The 19,327-nt window shown below is 37.1% G+C and overlaps 1 protein-coding gene across 2 annotated transcripts in view; it reads left to right on the forward strand.

The window, feature by feature from the left end:
* The window catches only part of LINGO2 (leucine rich repeat and Ig domain containing 2), a 1,356,204-nt gene that overhangs the window by 231,044 nt on the left and 1,105,833 nt on the right, over positions 1-19,327 (forward strand). The gene's annotated exons all lie outside the window — the stretch shown is intronic.

Raw genomic sequence — 19,327 nt, forward strand, 5'->3', positions numbered from 1 at the left:
CTATGTAAAAAAATACATATATATATGTGTATAAATATATATATATATATTTTTTTTTTTTCTTTTTTGCCGCAGTGGGCCTTAGTTACAGTGCATTGGATCTTTAGTTGCAGCATACGAACTCTTAGTTGAAACATGTGGTATCTAGTTCCTGGACCAGGGATCAAATTGGGCTTCCTGTATGGGGAGCCATTGGACACCAGAGAAGTCCCCATTCTCTTTCTTTATTGTAGAGGTATGTGTGTTTCTCTTTTTTTCCCCCATTCAATCCTCTCTCTAGAGGCCATTTTAGTCCCCAGTCTCTTTCTTATCAACACAGCTATAAAGGTGGTCAGAATCCTGAATTCCTGCAGAATAACAGCTTCATCCTCACTTTTTCACACATGCTGCAGAACCATACAGATCAGTGGGAAGAGCAGATACAATTGGCATCTTGTATAAATACACACTTGTGTCAGTTTCCTAGGGCTACCATAACAAATTACCGTAAACAGTGTGGCTCAAAACAACAATTGATTATCTCATGGTCTTAAAGGCAAAAAGCCTGAAATCAGGGTGTCACTGAGGTCGTGTTCTCCCTGAAGACTCTAGAGAAGAATCCATTCCATGTATTTTCTTAGCTTCTGACGTTGCTGGCAGCCCTTGGTGTCCTTGGCTTGGAGGTGCATCACTGCCACCTCTGTCTCCACTGTTGCGTGGTGTTCCTCCTGTATGTCTGTTTTTCCTCTTTATCTTATAAGGACATAAGTCAGATTGGATTTAGGGTCTGCTGTGTTCCACTATGACCTCACTTGATTATACCTGCAAAGACCATATTTCCTAGTAAGGTCACATTTAAAGATACTGGGGCTTTGGACTTAAATGTATCTTTGGGGGAACACGGTTTTACCCATAAAAACTCTCATGATAAAAGTAAGAGTTAAAGAATTCTGCACTGCACCTTAATTTAAATGCAAACGGGGCAAATAAAAATCAGAAGCCAGCAGAGTCGTCTTCAGAGCACTCACCTAAACAGTGTCAGGAAGACTTCACAGAAAAAGACAGTTCAGCGGGGGTATTTATCATGGCAGAGTACAGGTAACTGCACTGCCAGGAAGACAGACTCCCACACTGGCTGGAAGATTACTAATATCGGATTTGTGACCAACTTGTTCACCAGATATTAAATTCTGACAAAGTGTTGTCCTTGTGTGAACTCTATCCTCAAAACTTTGGCTACTCCATGCGGCCCTGAAATGCTCTCCTGAGTCCTCCCTCTCAAAGTCAAAGCAATCACGTCTGGTTCATGAGCAACAGGACTGAATGTTCTGATGACAATCACATTGTCCAGAGTAAATTCTTAGTATTTGCTCAGATCTGTGTACATGCTGCTCATATGTCAAGTTAACATTGGATCTCCTGATACATGAGTTCTACTTCTTGCCTGTTGCTGTTGTTTAGTCATTAAGTCATGTCCAACTCTTTTGCGACCCCATGGACTATAGCTTATCAGGCTCCTCTGTCCATGGGATTTCCCAGGTGAGAATACTGGAGTGGGTTTCCATTTCCTTCTCCAGGGGATCTTCCCAACCCAGAAACTGAAACTGTGTCTCCTGCGTTGGCAGGCGGATTCTTCACCACTGAGCTGCCTGGAAAGCACTTCTTGCCTATACAAAATATTATTATTAATTACATGTTTAAATAACCATAAGTGTTGTCTCTTGGGAGCCATATTGAAGGGACAGAGGGTGAGAGGGCTGGAAGGCATCATTGACTCAGTGGACATGAGTTTGATCAAACTATGGGAGACAGTGAAGGCGAGGGAAGCCTTGCGTGCTGCAGCCCATGGGATCGCAAAGAGTTGGACACAATTAAGTGACTGAACAAAAACAGCATTTGAAGTTGAAGAGAATTATGTCACTGAATATTTTAAAATATTGTTTCAGGAAAAAGTTATAACCTTAAGTTTCTAAATCACTCAACTATCACAGGAACTATCATTTCCACAAGCGTAGCCTAGATTATAGAATACTGATGGTGATTATTAGAAATAGCCATTATAAATTAATTAATTTTGCTTTTTTTTTATTTACAAAAATTGAAGACTTGAAAAGAAGGTAGGGGTTGAAGAATCAGACAGACAGTAAAGATATTGGAGGATTCTGTGGGGGTAGAATTACCTCTCTTTGAGCCAGAAAAAGCAATGGAGACTTTAATGACATTGTCTCATATCTTACCAGAAAGGGGAAAGAGAGAGGCACAAAACTCAAGCATTCAAAAAGGTGAAATCAAGTACAATAGAAACAAGGAATGGGGATTATGCCAAGACAAACTTTTCAAAGGAATTCCAACCCAATTCCAAGATTCAAGAGCTGCATAAAAACCCAGTCATAGGGCTAAATAGCACAGCAAATAGAAAATAACTAAATATAACTAAAATTATAGAAATAGAATAATAGAAATAGAAATAGAAAATAACTAAAATTCCACTTCTCCATGATGGGGAAAATGGAGTTACTGTTTGAGTTTGCTGAGAAAATCTTGCTGTTTATTTGTAGTTAGTTTATGTGCACTTAGTGCTTGACATATATGCAACAAGGTATTTTTAGTTAAACAAATTTCTTGAAAGAAAATGTATGATAAAGATTCATATTCTTAGGTCAGAGTCACGCATCATTGTTTGGATTGAGGTTATATATGTATTTATTATAATTTATTTCATTTTTAATTTGTATTTGATTATCTTTTAACCAAACAGCCCAAGTAGCAAAGAAGCAAAGTTGTTGATCCTGTGAGATCTTAAATCTCTTATTGAGGTCAGCTCCCTCTATAATTCAAAGTGTCATTTTTATGATCTGCTCATGAATACAGTAAGCTATGTGATGTACTCTTTTTGTTTAAACTTTATTAAAATTAGTGTGTGGTTAAAGTAACAGTATAAGAATAGCTGAATGAATAAACTAGTCACATAAACTAGCAAAAATTATATTATGGCCTGTTTATCCATAGGAAAGGAAAGCTAGTAGTTACTATATTGGATCATGAAGAGGGGCATTATTTGGGTTTGATGGTGAAGTAGAATTTACTCTTATGAAGACTGCAACTGGATCTCATTTTCTTAATTAAAGTGCTTTCTAAACTCTTATCCTATAATCCAGAGTAATATATTTCACACTGCAACCTACTATGCATATATACACTGTGACTCAAACTTCTTTTGAACAGTGGTTATTCTGTAAATTGCTTTCATAACCTATTAATGGTTCAAGCTGCAATGGACAGTTTTCAATGTCCTGGTCTATACATGCTCAAGAGACATGGAACATGGCATATACCTTCTTGTGAATATCCCTCAAGCTCAACACAGGCTCAGCACAGTAGGCACACAGGAGATAGTTATGCATTAGAAAAGGGTGGAGAAAAATGTAACAGAGGAAGGAGAAAGAGGGGCAGAGTATCTATGAAGATTGGTTTGTTAAAATTGGTGGGAAACACAAGACCCCTATGTACTTGTAAGGAGTGGAAGATCTCTGGACTGCTTCCTCCTGCTGTGAGGACCTAGTGCTTTCAGTGTGAGTCGTCACAGATGTATTTTAAAAATGCAAGAATGCACACTAATTCCATGACTAGAGCTCTAAAGCTCTCATCTTCTCTAAGTAATTTTGTTTTGAGAAGGGCTATACTGTATAAAGTAATTAAATTCATTTTCTGGGAATAACTGGCATGCTCACATTTCATAAAGACAGTTTACAAATGCATATTATTCATAGTGTGTGATGTGTGTGTCTGTGTGTGTATGTTCTCCAGAAAATCCTTTCTTGAGAGAGGTTAAATTAAAGCTATATCCATATACTTTGGATATTTTTAATGCAGTGCATAGTGAATCTATAATTAATATTAAGCTAGTGTCTTTTTAAAAGCATTTTTCACAAAATTAATAGAAAACATAAGCACATGGGTCATTTGAAAACTATAACTAGATTAAGTTATAGCAAGAGAAGGTATCTCATGTTCATAGGGCTGCCTCCAAGAATACTTGTCATTATGCCTAAAACTTTCTAACTAGACCTATACATGGTGAGTAAGCAACTATCCTGAAAAAGAACATATGCTTCTTGGAAAATTACCTTCTTATTAAATAATTTTGCTTACATTAATGGATGTTAGCAAAATCATATTGTTTTAACACCTAGTTAAAGTAAGCTGCACATAAGGAAAAGGAATTTGGGGAGGAAGTCTGAGAGAGATGTGAGATACACAGTATATGGGACTTCCTGATGCCTGAATGGAAGCCAGAGAGAAGCATACACTTCTTTAGGAACATATAAGATGATTAGAACATATCAGAGAAGTAAGAGGAAAGCTTCAAGTTTGCAAAGTTTGGTGAAAATGTTTTCTGTTGAAAACCCCTTTTTGAAATCTTTTTTTCTAAGATTGCATGAAATTATATATAATCCAGAGACATTACTTTGATGACAAAGGTCTGTATAGTCTATGGTTTTTCCAGTAGTCATGCATGGATGTGAGAATTGGACCATAAAGAAGGCTGAAAATGAAAGTCACTCAGTTGTGTCCGACTCTTTGCGACCCCATGGACTGTAATTCTCCAGGCCAGAATACTGGAGTGGTTAGCCTTTCCATTCTCCAGGGGATCTTTCCAACCCAGGGATCAAATCCAGTTCTCCCGCATTGCAGGCAGAGTCTTTAACAGCTGAGCTACCAGGAAAGCCCAAAGCGCTGAAAGCTGAGTGCGGAAGAATTGATGCTTTTGTACTGTGGTGTTGGAGAAGACTATTGAGAGTCACTTGGACTGCAAGGAGATCAAACCAGTCAATACTAAAGGAAATCAACCCTAATATATTCATTAGAAGGACTGATGCTGAAACTGAAGCTCCAATACTTTGGCCACCTGATGGGAAGAGCAGATTCATTAGAAAAGACCCTGATGCTGGGAAAGATTGAAGGCAGGAAGAGAAGGGGATGGTAGAGATGGTTGTATGACATCACTGACTCAATGAACATGAGTTTGAGCAAACTTTGGGAGATGCTGAAGGACAGGGAAGCCTGGTGTGCTGCAGTCCGTGGAGGCCCCAAATAGTTGGACAGGACTGAATAACTGAACAACAGCAAATGTATAAAGCATATCAAGATGTCGTTATCAACAAAATTACTTTGTTTTCCAGTTCATGCACATTCTTACTTGTTCACCTATATTTATAGTTTATTCTATCAAATACATAGAAGTATATTTTGGAGGATTTAATCAGGAGTATAGGCTCATTACCATATCACCAGTCCCCAAAATGACAGGAGAAGTAGGAAACTCCTTTTGTATATTGTACAATTACTATACGAATTCTTCAATAATTATGGAATGATTAGTTTATTACTCAGAAATAGTTATTGGACTCCTTCTGTTAGGTTGGTACAAAAGTAATTATGGCTTCAGACTCTTAATTTTAAATAACTATGACTGGGCTCAAACGTCTTTATTAATCAAAATGGGAATTGTTACAATCAACACACTTATAAGTTTATGTCTGTAGTATTAAAATCCGTACTTCAGGATTTGACAAGCTCTCAGAAAGCATTCTGTATGTCCTGCTGGTTGTAGAAGCATTTTCCCCACAAAATGTTGTCAAGATGCTTGAAAAAGTGGTAGTCGGTTGGCGAGAGGTCGGGTGAATATCACAGATGAGGCAAAACTTTGTAACCCAGTTTGTTCAACTTTTGAGGCATTGGTTGTGTGATGTGTGGTCACCCATTGTCATGGAGAAGAATTGGGCCCATTCTGTTGGCCAATGCTGGCTGCAGTTACTGCAGTTTTTGGTTTATCTCATTGATTTGCTAAGCATACTTCTCAGAAGTCATGGTTTCGCCAGGACTCAGAAAACTATAGTGGATCAGACAGGCAGCAGACTACCAAATAGTGGCCATGACCCTTTTTGGTGCAAGTTTGGCTTTGGAAAGTGCTTTGGCACCTCCTCATGGTCCAACTGATCTAGTCATCACCTGCTATCATGTGAAATCCACTTTTCATCACATATCACAATGCAATTGAGAAATGGATTGTTATTGCAAAGAATAAGAGAAGAAGACACGTCAAAACGGTGATTTTTTTTTTTCTCTATCAGCTCATGAGGCACCCATTTATCGAGCTTTTTAACCTTTCCAATTTTCTTTAAATGCCAAATGACCATAGAATGGTTGGCATTGTTTTGGGCACCTTCTCATGTAGTTGTAAGAGGATCAACTTTGACGATTACTCTCAATTGACAGTTGTCAACTTCCGATGGCTGTCCACTAGGCTCCTCATCTTCAAGGCTCTTGTCTCCTTGGCAGAACTTCTTGACCCACCACTGCACTGCACGTTCATTAGCAATTCCTTGGCCAAATGCATTGCTGATGTTGTCAGTTGTACTGCTTTATGACCCCTCTGATAAGAAAATTATTCAAATTTGCTTTTGGTCTAACATCAATTCCATAGCCTAAAATACATATAAAATAAGCAGCAAGTAAAAATTTACTATCAAAAAAAACCCAAAACAAACCATGAAGCAAGAAAATATAACATAACCATATTTACCTACGAATGTATTCCAGTATCAAATGGCAAAGTTCAACAATGTACAACCATAATTACTTTTGCACCAATGTAATATATCACATCCCTTTACTAGATAAACAGATACACAGAGATAAATCAGGTGTTTCTTTTATTGTCTGAGAGAATCTCAGCCAGATGATAAATTTCCAAGATATGTTTCTGTATTAGCTCCTTTGACAGTGTTCAAGCACCCACATCACTTCTGGAGAAGTGGTGCTTACATATCTGATTGAGCTAGAAAAATAGAAACAGTCTTCTGTTCACCTCTGATCAGATAGAGTTATCATTGTGCTGACAGCTCACTCCTGGCTTCATATTATTTCCTGAGTAATGTGGTTAGAAGCTTGTGTACACTGACAACACAGCCAGTATATCATAATTAAGAATTGCGTCCAAATGTGTAAATCCCATCCGTGGTACCCTCAGGAATAAGTGATCACTGAAATTCATTTTAGCCAATGGAAACACAACTCCATTGAGAACCGGGTGAGCCTACATATACTGTAACAACTTGCTCTGTTTTGGACTCTTGGGAGGACTTGAATATCTGTTTCATTTTATTTAAAACTTTTTCATAACAAAATTTAGAGTTTTCATAGACATCTTTAAAACCATAGAAGAAAAGTGTCATCTTCATTGAATTTAGAGCTTCTCGTATATTGTCTCTTGACCTGGGCAGTAGAGTAATAAAATATTAACTTGACTGTGAATTAGTGGAGCTTAGTCATTCCTATTTTTAAAAAAGCTGATGATCTGATATATCAGTTTGTAACTTAGAGTCCTCTAACTACACTGAAGGGTTTCCTGCCCTCATGATGCAGAGCCACGTTGAATAGCCCTCATAGCGCATATGTACTGATTCTGTTTGAGGTAAGCTAGGGAACTAACAGCTTCAACTAAAATGTAAATTTAAATATTTCCGTGGATGTTTTTCTTTTGGTAAAGGAATTGTTTCATTTCAAAAAGGATAGTCTCATTTCTCTTCTTGAGTTCTGTGAGGAAAGGAAAGTTTGCAGTCAGGTTAGACCAACAGATTAGATTGTATCTGGCAGTTTCGCTGTGCTATCAACCACCTCAGTGAAGTGTGTTGTTAGCCTTGTGATTAACAACCTAACCAAGAATAAACTCTTGGTCTTCAAAAAGGAAAAAGAAAAAAAAAATAAAGCAAACATAGCCTTTGAGCTGTATCTCTGCTTCACTTTACTAATCCCACCTATTTTAAGCATAGTATACATTTCACTTTTCTCCCTCCTCATCCTCACATTTTGTTTACCTGGTACAGCCATGAGAGGTAACATGTTTCAAACAGAATGTCAGTTATGGTATTTGTACTCCCATTCCTCTATTCTATACCTATAACAGGCATTAGTAATAAATCACAGCACTCTTTCCTGCTGAGTTTTTCAGCCTCTTCAACATAATATCTGAGATGCCTTTACTAGTTTGCCATTCCTGTTTCTTAAGTATGGGTTTTGGTATTAAGAGGTTCATGTTCAAATCTCAGCTCTGCTACTCACTAGCTTCATGGTCTTAGGAAAGCTCTATGGCCTTTTCTGATCTTTATTTTATTCTCCTATAAAGTATGGTAATAACAGCTGCTCCATAGGGTTATTAGCAAAGGCAGAATGAGCTAAGATTTGTGAAGAATAAGTGCATAATGCAAAATAAGTGGTGAATAAATTGTGTTTATTATTATGCTTATATATTAACGGGGCTTCCCAGGTGGTGCTAGTGGTAAAGAATCCACCTTCCAATGCAGGAGGGAGTTTCCCTAGTGGCTCAGATGGTGAAGAATCTGCCCATAATGCGGGAGAACCAGGTTTGATCCCTAAGTCAAGAAGATTCCCTGGAGAAGGGAATGGCAACCCACTCCAGCATTCTTGCCTGGAAAATCCCATGGACCTAGAAGCCTTTGCTCCATGGGGTTGCAAAGAGTCAGACATGACTGAGTTACTGAGCACACATATGTTACCAGGGCATTTGGCACACATCATTTCATAGTATTTAGTAAGTTCTTTTGTTTGTCATTGTTAATGTCCTAGTACATTAACATCCATGAGAGTAGGGACCATATAATCTCCTCCTAGTATTTTGAATAGTGCCTGGTTAATATTGCATACAAAGTAATATTTGTTGAACACCTGTCATGAGCATTTCTGTCATTCAGTCACTAAGTTGTGTCCAGCTCTTTGTGACCTTATGGACTGCAGCATGCCAGGCTTCCCTGTCCTTCACCATCTCCTGGAGTTTACTCAAACTTATGTCCATTGAGTCAGTGATGCCATCCAATCATCTCATCCTCTGTCATTCCCTTCTCCTCCTGCCTTCAATCTTTCCCAGCGTCAAGGTCTTTTCCAATGAGTTGGCTCTTCGCATGAGGTGGCCCAAGTATTGGAGCTTCAGCTTCAGCACCAGTCATAGGCATACCACCCATCATTCTTTCCTCATTTTGATTCCAATTTAATTCTTTGCTTCCAAACAAACAGTCATTTCAATGCATTTCTTGCAACAATAATCTAAAGTACTTTTAGATGATAGATTAGACCTGTTGAAGATCAGCATTTGTAGTCCTTGCCTGACTACATTGAGGGAACATACATTAGTAGAGCAAAACTTTTGAAAGAGTGCATGTACATTCTCCTTCACTTTTGATAGCTCAGTAAACTTACATTTTAAAATTTTCCTGTCTCTATCTATAAAATTCTTCATTTTGACCAATTTCCTTGCCTTCTTGTACCATAAATTTCATCCCATGCCTAGAATGTTACATTTTATTCTATTGAATTATTTAATTGTAGTATGTACATGAAAGTAAAACTGAGTGGCCACAAATCCCTTCTTGATACACCTTAGACACCTGAATCAAGTTGAAAGTCAGAATTAATGCACTAATATATATCAAGAGACAGCAGAAAGGAAATGAATGCAAGTGTTATATATAGTTTAACTTAGAAAGTGTAGATGTTCCACTTCTACTGTGGCTGCCTTACTCTGACCCTGACCCAGAATCTTTATTACTTAAACAAGCTATATCCTGCAAATGACGGTGCAATGTCATAGGTGGTTTATCTAGCTTGTGGCTCCACCATATGGCAGCCAGAAAAATGGTAGGATTCCTGGTCTGTAGTGAACCAGATGTTCTTCCTTGCATTTCTGAAATCCAGTTACAGAGTTCAGCATTCTCCATAATTGGTACAGTGAGTGGCATCCTTAGTCTCCAGTGACACAAGATGCCTTTCTAAGTATAACTGTACTAGTTGCTTTAGTCTAAAAATGTGTGTCCCTGCCACCTGCACCCACTAATCCTCATGTAGCAACCCTAACCCCTGAAGGTGATAATATTAGTAGGTGGGCCTTTGAGAGGTGATTAGGTTGGGAGAGTGGGACCCCCAGGAACAGGATTAGTGCTTTTATAAAATAAGCTCCTGGGATTTCCCTGGTGGTCTAGCCTGTTTAAGAATCTGACTTCCAATGTGGGGGATGTGGGTTTGATCCCACATGCCATGGAGCAACTAAACCTGTGTGATGCAATGAAGAGCCCACACAGTCAAAAAAAATAATAAGCTCCAGGAAGATCCCTAACCTTTTTCTACCATATGAGGACATCCTGAGGAAATGCCAGCTATGAACCAAGAAGAAGACCCTCACCAAAATGCACCCATGTTAGGACCTTGGTCTTGGACTTCTAGCTTCTGGAACTGTGAGAGATGAATTTCTACTGTTTATGAACTACCAGGTCTGTGAAGTTAAGTTGTGGCAGCCTGAGCAAAATAGAATACCAGTTAAGGTAGTGCTATCTGTTAAGACAAAAATACTGAAAATTTCAGTGAGTTAATACAAAAGAAACTATTAATATTTTGTTCAGGTTGTGATCTTAGGCGGGTGAATGGTTTCACAAGGGAGCCCTCCATCACACAATCTTCAGCTCCTAGCTTTCCAAATTTCCATGGTCATCTCCTTGCCGGCTAAGGAGAAAGTGGAAAATTTTATGAGCATATATCATATTCACTAATATTCCATTGTCTAAAGCTCAGTCTAATGGTCACCCATAATTGCTACATAAATAGGAAATATAATCTAGTGTGTGTTTAGGAAGAAGAGGCTGTCTGTTTTGATGACCATTTTATAGTCCCATATAACTATGTATCTTGATAGAAATGCTAGAACCTAAACATACAGCCTGTATAATAGGAATTCACACACAAGTTAGCAGCAGGTGAATCTGTACCACAGGCTCTGAAGTTGAAGTGACTCCTAAAATCATATCCTAATTAGTAGAAGATCCTAGGAGATCAAGGCTCTAATCACCAGTCTAGCTTTTTCTAACTATGTCATCTGATAATAGAAGTATAATTTGTCATGTTCAATCACTCCCAGAAGCATTTCTGTAGTTAATGCAAATAATGAATACATACAGTTTTATTTAGAGTATTTTAGACACACTCTTTTCTCTTGATTCAGTGCTAAGATGGACACAGCTGAAACCTCTTCATTTAATTGGAAGTTATTGAAACATTCATTTCATTTTTCTTTTATTTGTTGCTAGTAATTAAGATTGTAAACACATTGGATAGTAAGGAAAGTTATTTAACATATTTTTTAGCCTCTTTCAAAAGTATTGGTGGTAGATAATCTACTTATAATACCCATTGTAGTGTTATTTAAATGCCATTTATTGAATGTATTACATAAATATGATAAATATACTTTTAAAAAATTGCACAAGACAACCTTGTATGAGGAAACTCTTTCATTTTGATTACTTAACTCCTTTTGAAATTTTAGGTAATTTTTTTTCCCTATTTTACTGATCAAAAAATAATGTCATTTTTCATATCTTGGAAAGCATCCAAATGGTACAATAGTGAGTTTTGACCTTTCGAGTTCTGTGTAATCTAATTAAATCCCCGTGCCTTCTGATTCTAATAATTATTTTGTACTGTGACTGAAAGGTTTTCAAGTATTACAAAAGAGAGTGGTAAGAAAAAAGTGATAGGATTAAACAGTGAAATATATTTTTAAATGTGGGAGGAGCCAGTTTTAGTTTTAGTTTGTATAGCTTGTATCATTTTGAGCAGAATTTTATTCCACAATGATAAGTCTCCCATGTTCATATTTCTTTTTCTTAGGTATCTTAGGCCCTTAAGAAAACTTCAGAAATCCCTGTTACCCAACTAGCACAGATTCTTCCCTGTGGCTGAGCCAGGGGTTCGAGAGAGGATTTTCTATCATCTGTTAAAACATTTTGACATTAGGCAGTATAAGGTTACTGTAGACATAACTGAGAAATTTGGGAGGTTAGACATAATGAGGAGATACAGAAGAAGGGACCATATTGTGTGTGTGTGTGTGTGTGTATGGCACCCCACTCTAGTACTCTTGCCTGGAAAATCCCATGGACGGAGGAGCCTGGTAGGCTACAGTCCATGGGGTCGCTAAGAGTTGGACACGACTGAGCGACTTCACTTTCACTTTTCCCTTTCATGCACTGGAGAAGGAAATGGAAACCCACTCCAGTATTCTTGCCTGGAGAATCCTGGGGACGGCGGAGCCTGGTGGGCTGCTGTCTATGGGGTCACACAGAGTCGGACATGACTGAGGCGACTTAGCAGCAGCAGCAGCAGTGTATATATTTTGTTTGCTTTTTATTTTCTCAAAAGTTATACAAAGACAGAAGTGAAAAAGCCTATTGGAGAAAACTGGAAGGCTTTGGGTGATCGACATATAAACCCTCCCAATAAAGACAAAAGATGCTGGACTGAGGAGCAAGGTGTGTACATTCACGTACAGTGCTGTCTTATATATCAGTCTTACCAGGGAGTTGATGCCGCATTATGGAAGTTGCTCTTTGAATACCAATTTCCTTATTAGAGTGAAAAGGTGAAGCTCTCTTATTTCATTTGCTCAGCAAACATGATTGAACTCTACAAACCAAGTGTAAGAGTAGATATTATACAGATGTAATTCCTACCCTCATAGAGTTCATTACAGACTTAAACATATTCTTTACAAGCCATTCTCCTAATTTTGTAGTCACAGGTTTGTTTTTTTTTTTTTTACTATATATTATTATCATTAATATCAATTATTATAGTTTTAGTAATATACTGGTACTTCCAACTCATTGAAATTTTGCAGAGATAATTGTCTATATTTGTGACTAAATGGCCCCACAACTTTCCACTATACTGACTGAGGCTCTTCCTTCTTTATGACTATATCGTGTATTCCTTCTGGTTTACCGCTTCACTTTGTGTTAGTTTTAGTCTGTTACCTCAGTCTTCTGAATTCCAAAATGAGCCCTTCTCAGACTTGTTCATGGAAAGCAGAGAAATTTACTTAATCGCTAGATTTTTTAGGATTTTTATATAATAAAGGGGCCACTAAACATTTATTGCAAAGGGCCAGCCACATGGTAGATATTTTAAGGTTTGGGAAACATCTAAGATCTCTGTTGTATATTCTTTGTTTTTCTTTGTAATTCTTTATGAACATAAAAGCCATTTTTAGGTTGCCAGCAATAAAAAACAGACTGTGGACCAAACTTGGCATACAGGTTGTAATTTATCAGCCCCTAGTTATAACCTGGAAATCAGCAATGTTTAAAGTTCAGCTGAGTGTTAAATTCAAGTGATTTTTCTTTTGTGTACCTCCAGTTATAAAATAGTCGGCAAAGTTAGGAGAAAACAACCAAATGAATTGTCAGTCCCTAGCAAGCCGAAGACTCATATATGAACAGACCAAATGGAGACACATTTTAGCTTAATTGTAATTTACTTCACAGATTTTTTAACAGTATTAATTGTGCATATGAGCGGTATATTATTAATGGTATCTGTATACTAAAGTTTTCCACTTTCAGAATTATTTTATTCCTAGATATTACAGTGCTCAAGATTCTGTTAGGTAAAACAAGTTCCCCTGCCCCAATTCCTTTGTGATATTTTGTAAAGTGGCTGCTATAAGCAATCCTTTAAAATTACCCTATATTTTTGGAAAAGATATAATATTTATTGTGAAGGCTTTACAAATAATCTCTAAGGGGTAGTAAGTAAAAATCTGTTTTGTTCTAGCATTACATACTATCACAGAAATAAATTTGATGCCTTTTTGTGAAAATATAGCTCTTACAAAATTGACTGAGCCTTTTACCTTGGGGCATGGATTAAACTTAGGTTCTTAGCTGATTTTCATAACCAAGGCAATTCTCTTTAGCACTTAAAATGCCACATTTAACCGTCAACTTCTGGTCTTGACCTGCATTGTGAAAGTTGTTGAAGTACATGTAATACAAAGCTTTTACTATGAGTAGAAATGTCCAAGCTCTCTTCTTGAGACTCTCCTTTCATTTCCTTCCCCCAAAGGAATTTTTCAGTTATTACTAAGTGATTTAAAGGATGGTTTGTTTTAGTTTAAGCATCACATTTTCCCTTAGCTCTGCAGTTGTTAAACCTTACAATGGATGTGAATCACCTGGAGGGCTTTATTAATATGTGCATTCTTAAGTCCTTCCCTAACTCATACACACTGATTCTGTAGTTATGGGGTGATGCCCAGGAACTTGAACTTTTCAGTGTATTTATGACATTTCTCATTTAGATAATAATGCACAGCACCATATTTTGAGAAACACTGTTAACGCCTATATTCCCAACTGTTACTGTTATTTAGTCGCTAATTCATGTCTGACTCTTCGGCGACCCCATGAACTGTAGCCCACCAGGCTCCTCTGTCCATGGGATTTCCCAAGCAAGAATACTGGAATGGATTACCATTTCCTTCTCCAGGGGATCTTCCCAACCCAGGGCTCAAACCCATGTCTCCTGCATTGGCAGGCAGATTCTTCACCACTGAGTTACCAGGAAAGCCTATGTTCAAAATTACTGAATTAAAAGTAACTGTACCTTTTCTGTACTTCCATACCCACTTTTGTTTCTCTCCTGCTATTGAATGAAAGTGTGATCTTGAGCAACAGAAAATCACCTCTGATGATGTTTTCAAATTTCATTCCAGTGCTGTCTACAATATACCATGCTACATTTCCCAGTACATGCCATCCTCAGACACTCAAACTCTTTGTAGCCATGAAGCTTGCTGTGTCCTTCTGTGTATGTGTTCCTGAAGCTCTGTTTTCAGCACATGTTAGGATCTCAATAAATACAGTGAGGTTCTTGAAAACACCATTTTACTGCCAGCAAGCATTAGTAGCTCAGTCATGTCTGACTCTTTGAGACCCTACAGACTGTAGCCTACCAGACTCCTCTGTCCATGGAATTCTCCAGGCAAGAATACTGAAGTGGGTTGCCATTCCCTACTCCACAGAGATGGCCCTATATTGCTCTTAGGATTCTTTGGAAGGTGAATTGAGCAATGCATATAAGAACATTGATTGTAAAGCTGGTCATTTTATCCCAGAATAATCCTTATTCTAGTTTGGCCATTCACTTGATGTGGAGCAATGTATCGATCATGGCAGTAAGAGAAATATGGTTTATAATGCCAGTGCCTGTGTACTATTAATAGTGTCCATGCCAACACACTGTGTCTTGTCAAATTACAGATTTTTGAGCTTTACCCCTCCTTTCTGAATAATCAGTTTATTGATGCCAACATATTTATTGAGTCTTCACTTTGTCAAGTCAGTCCTAGGCACTAATGATACAACAGTTACCAAAATTGTCAAAATATCCATTCTCATGGAGTTTGCATTCTATTGGGGAGAGGGATACTTATAATAAACAGATAAATGCATAAAACATATAGTGAGTCAGATGGGAATAAATACAATATAGAAAAATGAATCAGAGAATAGGAATAAGGAGCTGGAGGTCTAGAATTTTAAATGGGATGAACTTGGAGGAGTTTGCTGAGGGCAAACTTTGTTGCTTTGAGCAACAAATGAGAGAAAAGAGGGGCTGTCCAACACAGAGATAAGAGCATGCCAGGTAGAGGTTAGCAGATACTAAGGTCCTCTGGTGAATGTGTGCCTAGTGTTTTTGAGAACAGCAGTGGCAGAAACCAACACAATATTGTAAAGCAATTATTTGTCAATTAGAAATAAATACAGAAAGGAAACAGTCGAGTAACTAGTGTGGTTGGAATGGAGTAATTGAAGGGGGAACAGTAGGAGGTTTACATAATCACCTCCAGAGAGGTCAAGGAAGGTGAAATTGGGAGACAGTATAGATTCTATATGGCTTTGTAGGCTGTCATAGGGACTTTGGGTACGAATGACAAGAGAAGCATTGGCTGCTTTTGAGCAAAAGGCAGACATCATCTGATTAAAAAAAAAGACTCTGGCTTCTGTTGAAAACAGGTTATAGAGATATACAGATGAAAGCAAAGAAATCAGTTAAAAAGTTCTTGCAATATTCCAGGTGGAGATGATGATACTTGGATGTAGGTGTTTGTGGTGGAACTTGAGAGAAGTATTGAGATTCAAGGTGTGTTTTGAAAATACATGTAGTTTGGTGATGGATTGGATGTAGAATGTTTAAGAAAACAGGTCATTGTTTTTTTGTCCAAGACAAAAATATATGAGAGTTTCCTTTTTAAGTTGGAGACACTGTTGGAAGAGCAAGTTGGGTTGGAAGGAGTAAAGATCAAGAAATAGCTTGTGGTTTTGGAAGGGTATGATAAATATTATATTTCCATGTGAAGATGTCAGAATGGTATTTGTTGTACAGCATAAAGCATTTAAACATGAGTATGACTGATCCTCAAAGTACAAGTGTTTATTCTCACCTTATTTGGATCCCAAAATTATGTTGTTTTTTCATTGACCTGACATTAAGTAGCTGGGTTTATATATGTACACTGTCTTCATATGTCATCAAATTTGTCACTGTGTATCATGAAGGAATTTATTCTCTTAGTTAGAATGAGAATATTGCATATACTTTGTCCAAAATATATTTGTGACCATGGACAAATCCTTAATGTAGCAAAGATAACTACCATGTGCAATGTTGTAATTGGCAGATTTTATGCATTTTTAACATTATTTTATAGAATCAATATATATGTTTTTTATACTAATAGGACAGTTCCATCTGTGTACTAGAATCAATATATATTTTACTCAACTAGCCCAGTAGTATTAAAATGCAAATCTATTGGGGATATTCCAAGAGTCTATCTAGCTATCATATGTATTTATCAAGTCATGATATAATGTATATGCCAATGCATGCATATATCCCTGTATATATGTGATTTATTTGGATATGGATGTATACTGAAGTGTACACTTCTATTTTGTTAATCCACTATTAGCTTTCTTTTAGGAAAAGGTCCCTTTTCATCTTTCCACCATTTCAGGTGACTCCTTCAGAAATTACAGCACGGTGTACTCTAAAGACCCAGTGGGTAGGCTTATTACCACCAATCATAGTCCTTCCCTGGCAGTTTTGGTACTGACATTGATAAGTAAAGGATAATGTTTCCTGGGGAAATTTGCCTCCAAGTTGAAAGCCAGAGAGCTATAGACAGCATTATTTTAACAATGTGTGTCAAAGAAGCAGCCAAAAACAGACAGACAGACCCTAAGAAGAAGAAGGAAGAGTGAGATGGATTAAGAACAAAGAAATAGACACACAGAGCAGAGGAAAAAAAAATTAGAGATTGCTGATAGAGTTGGAGTTTCTAATTTTAATGCCCAGCCTCACTCCTGCCTTTGGATTCCAGTCATTCCCATATCTTTGTAGAAAATAAATCATTTTGATCAAACCAGTGTGTATGATTCTTGGAATCTCAAAACTCTTAATCAATGCATGATTGCATACTTGTATAGACTAAATGAGAATATCACCTCTTTTTTTCTTTTTTTTTCTTCTCTTTTAGACAGTATCCAATTTATTCAACACTTTCTCTTCAAAATGTCTATGCTGGAAGTGTTTTTTTCCTAGTGTAAAATGGAAGAATAATTTTGTTTCATTTTTTATCTTGCTTTTGTTCTTTGTGTTCTAAGATTCATTTGAAATTCTTGGCATTGATCAAAGAAGAAACACTTTGGGGAAAGAAAAATTGGTGGTGATAAATTCCACTGTGGTACCCAACATTATCATTTTATTTCCTCCAACTTTAAAAGGAAACAGTACTCTCAACATTTATTGAGCACTTAATGCGTGTCAGACTTATGCAAAGTACTTTTGCTACTTTAATCCCATTTTCCTGTCAGCAGTTTTCAAGGAGTTGTTCCTATTTTATAAAAAGAGGAAACTGAAGACAAATTGGGTTTCTTCCATGAGGTCTCACAACTGTTGGCTGAAAAGAAGATGCAGGACCTCAGTAACCACAACAGCATAACTTATCATGGCACAGAAATTTCTCGGAAAATTTGTTGCTTGAATACTGTTGGTTGACTGTTTTGTAATAGCCTCAAATTACTCATTTCAGTTATAGTTTGACCCACGCCACCCTGGGAAGATGAAAATTAATGTAGGCTTGTCAAAACAGTTGATTTCACATTCATCATAATAATCCATTCCTGTATTACAAAGCAGTATCCTCAATATTTGATGAGTCTGGGCTTCAGGGAGTTTTGATGTTATTCTTAATTCCCTAAAGAATATTTTTCCTGTTCTGTACATAGTACAAATGGAAAAGATTTGGTTTCCATAGTCTAACTAATACATTTTCACATTCGTATGACATAAAGCAGAATTGCATTTTCATTTTCTGCCATCCCTAGCTGAATAAAATCAGTGTCTCCATTCTTCCAGTGGTTCTGGTGATCATAGAAATGACTGAATCCCCTCCAGGTCTCCAGATATCCTGCCAGTCTTGGAATCCAGAGACTTGACTTTCAAGACAACCACATCATTATACTACTGAGTCAGAAACCCAGCTTCCAGTGAACCTGGTGTCAGATTTCTACTCAGCTCTATGTGTCACAAGCAAAGTTTTGTCCCTGGAATATAAAATCTTCAGAGTTAAGGTGTGGTTGGACCAATTGCATTCTGGCTGGGACTGAATTCACAAGTGTCCATCCACTGGGGGTGAAAATAGTGTCTTTTAAAGTTGCTTCACGTAAGTAGAGACAGATACCTACGTATAAATTTAATATAGGGAGGTGGAAGTGGGGTTCTGGAAGGGGAAAACATGTACACCCATGGTGGATTCATGTCAATGTATGGCAAAACAAATACAATATTGTAAAGTTAAAAAATAGAAAATCAACTAATTTAAAAAAAATTAAAAAAAATTATATGTAGTTTCTTTAACAAAGAAAAAAAAATTTAGTTTATTTTTAATTTTTTAAATTTTAGTTTATTTTGGAGTGTAGTTGATGGTTTTAACTCTGATTTAGCTGTATCTTAATGTTCATAAATCATATACATTAGGACAATATGGTAAAACTGTGTCATAACACTATAAATGATGTCCATGTTATTCAGTAGCATAAATTTTAGGGCATTGTTATTGTAAAATTAAAGGAAGTCTATGTTTTTCAGTCTGTGCTTTCAAAGAGCATAAATTAAGTATAATGGACTTGTACACACACCTGTCAATATAGACTATATACTGAACTGAAAAAGTCCCCAGTGATCATGAAGGAATAGCTTCTGAAATCCACTTTTCCCCCCTGAAAGATGAGAACTTTAGCCTGTGTGGACTAAGAAAGAGGCTGATGGAGTGCAGGAGCCAAAGTCTAATTGCATTACAGTATAATCAAAACCCCCTTATCAGCTTGTGCGCTTCATGTGTTACATTATTGCTAGCCACAGTCTTGCTGAGTGA

This window comes from Giraffa tippelskirchi, chromosome 1, assembly GCF_054371585.1.
Source record: "Giraffa tippelskirchi isolate mGirTip1 chromosome 1, T2T-mGirTip1v1.2.pri, whole genome shotgun sequence".
Taxonomy (NCBI): domain Eukaryota; kingdom Metazoa; phylum Chordata; class Mammalia; order Artiodactyla; family Giraffidae; genus Giraffa; species Giraffa tippelskirchi.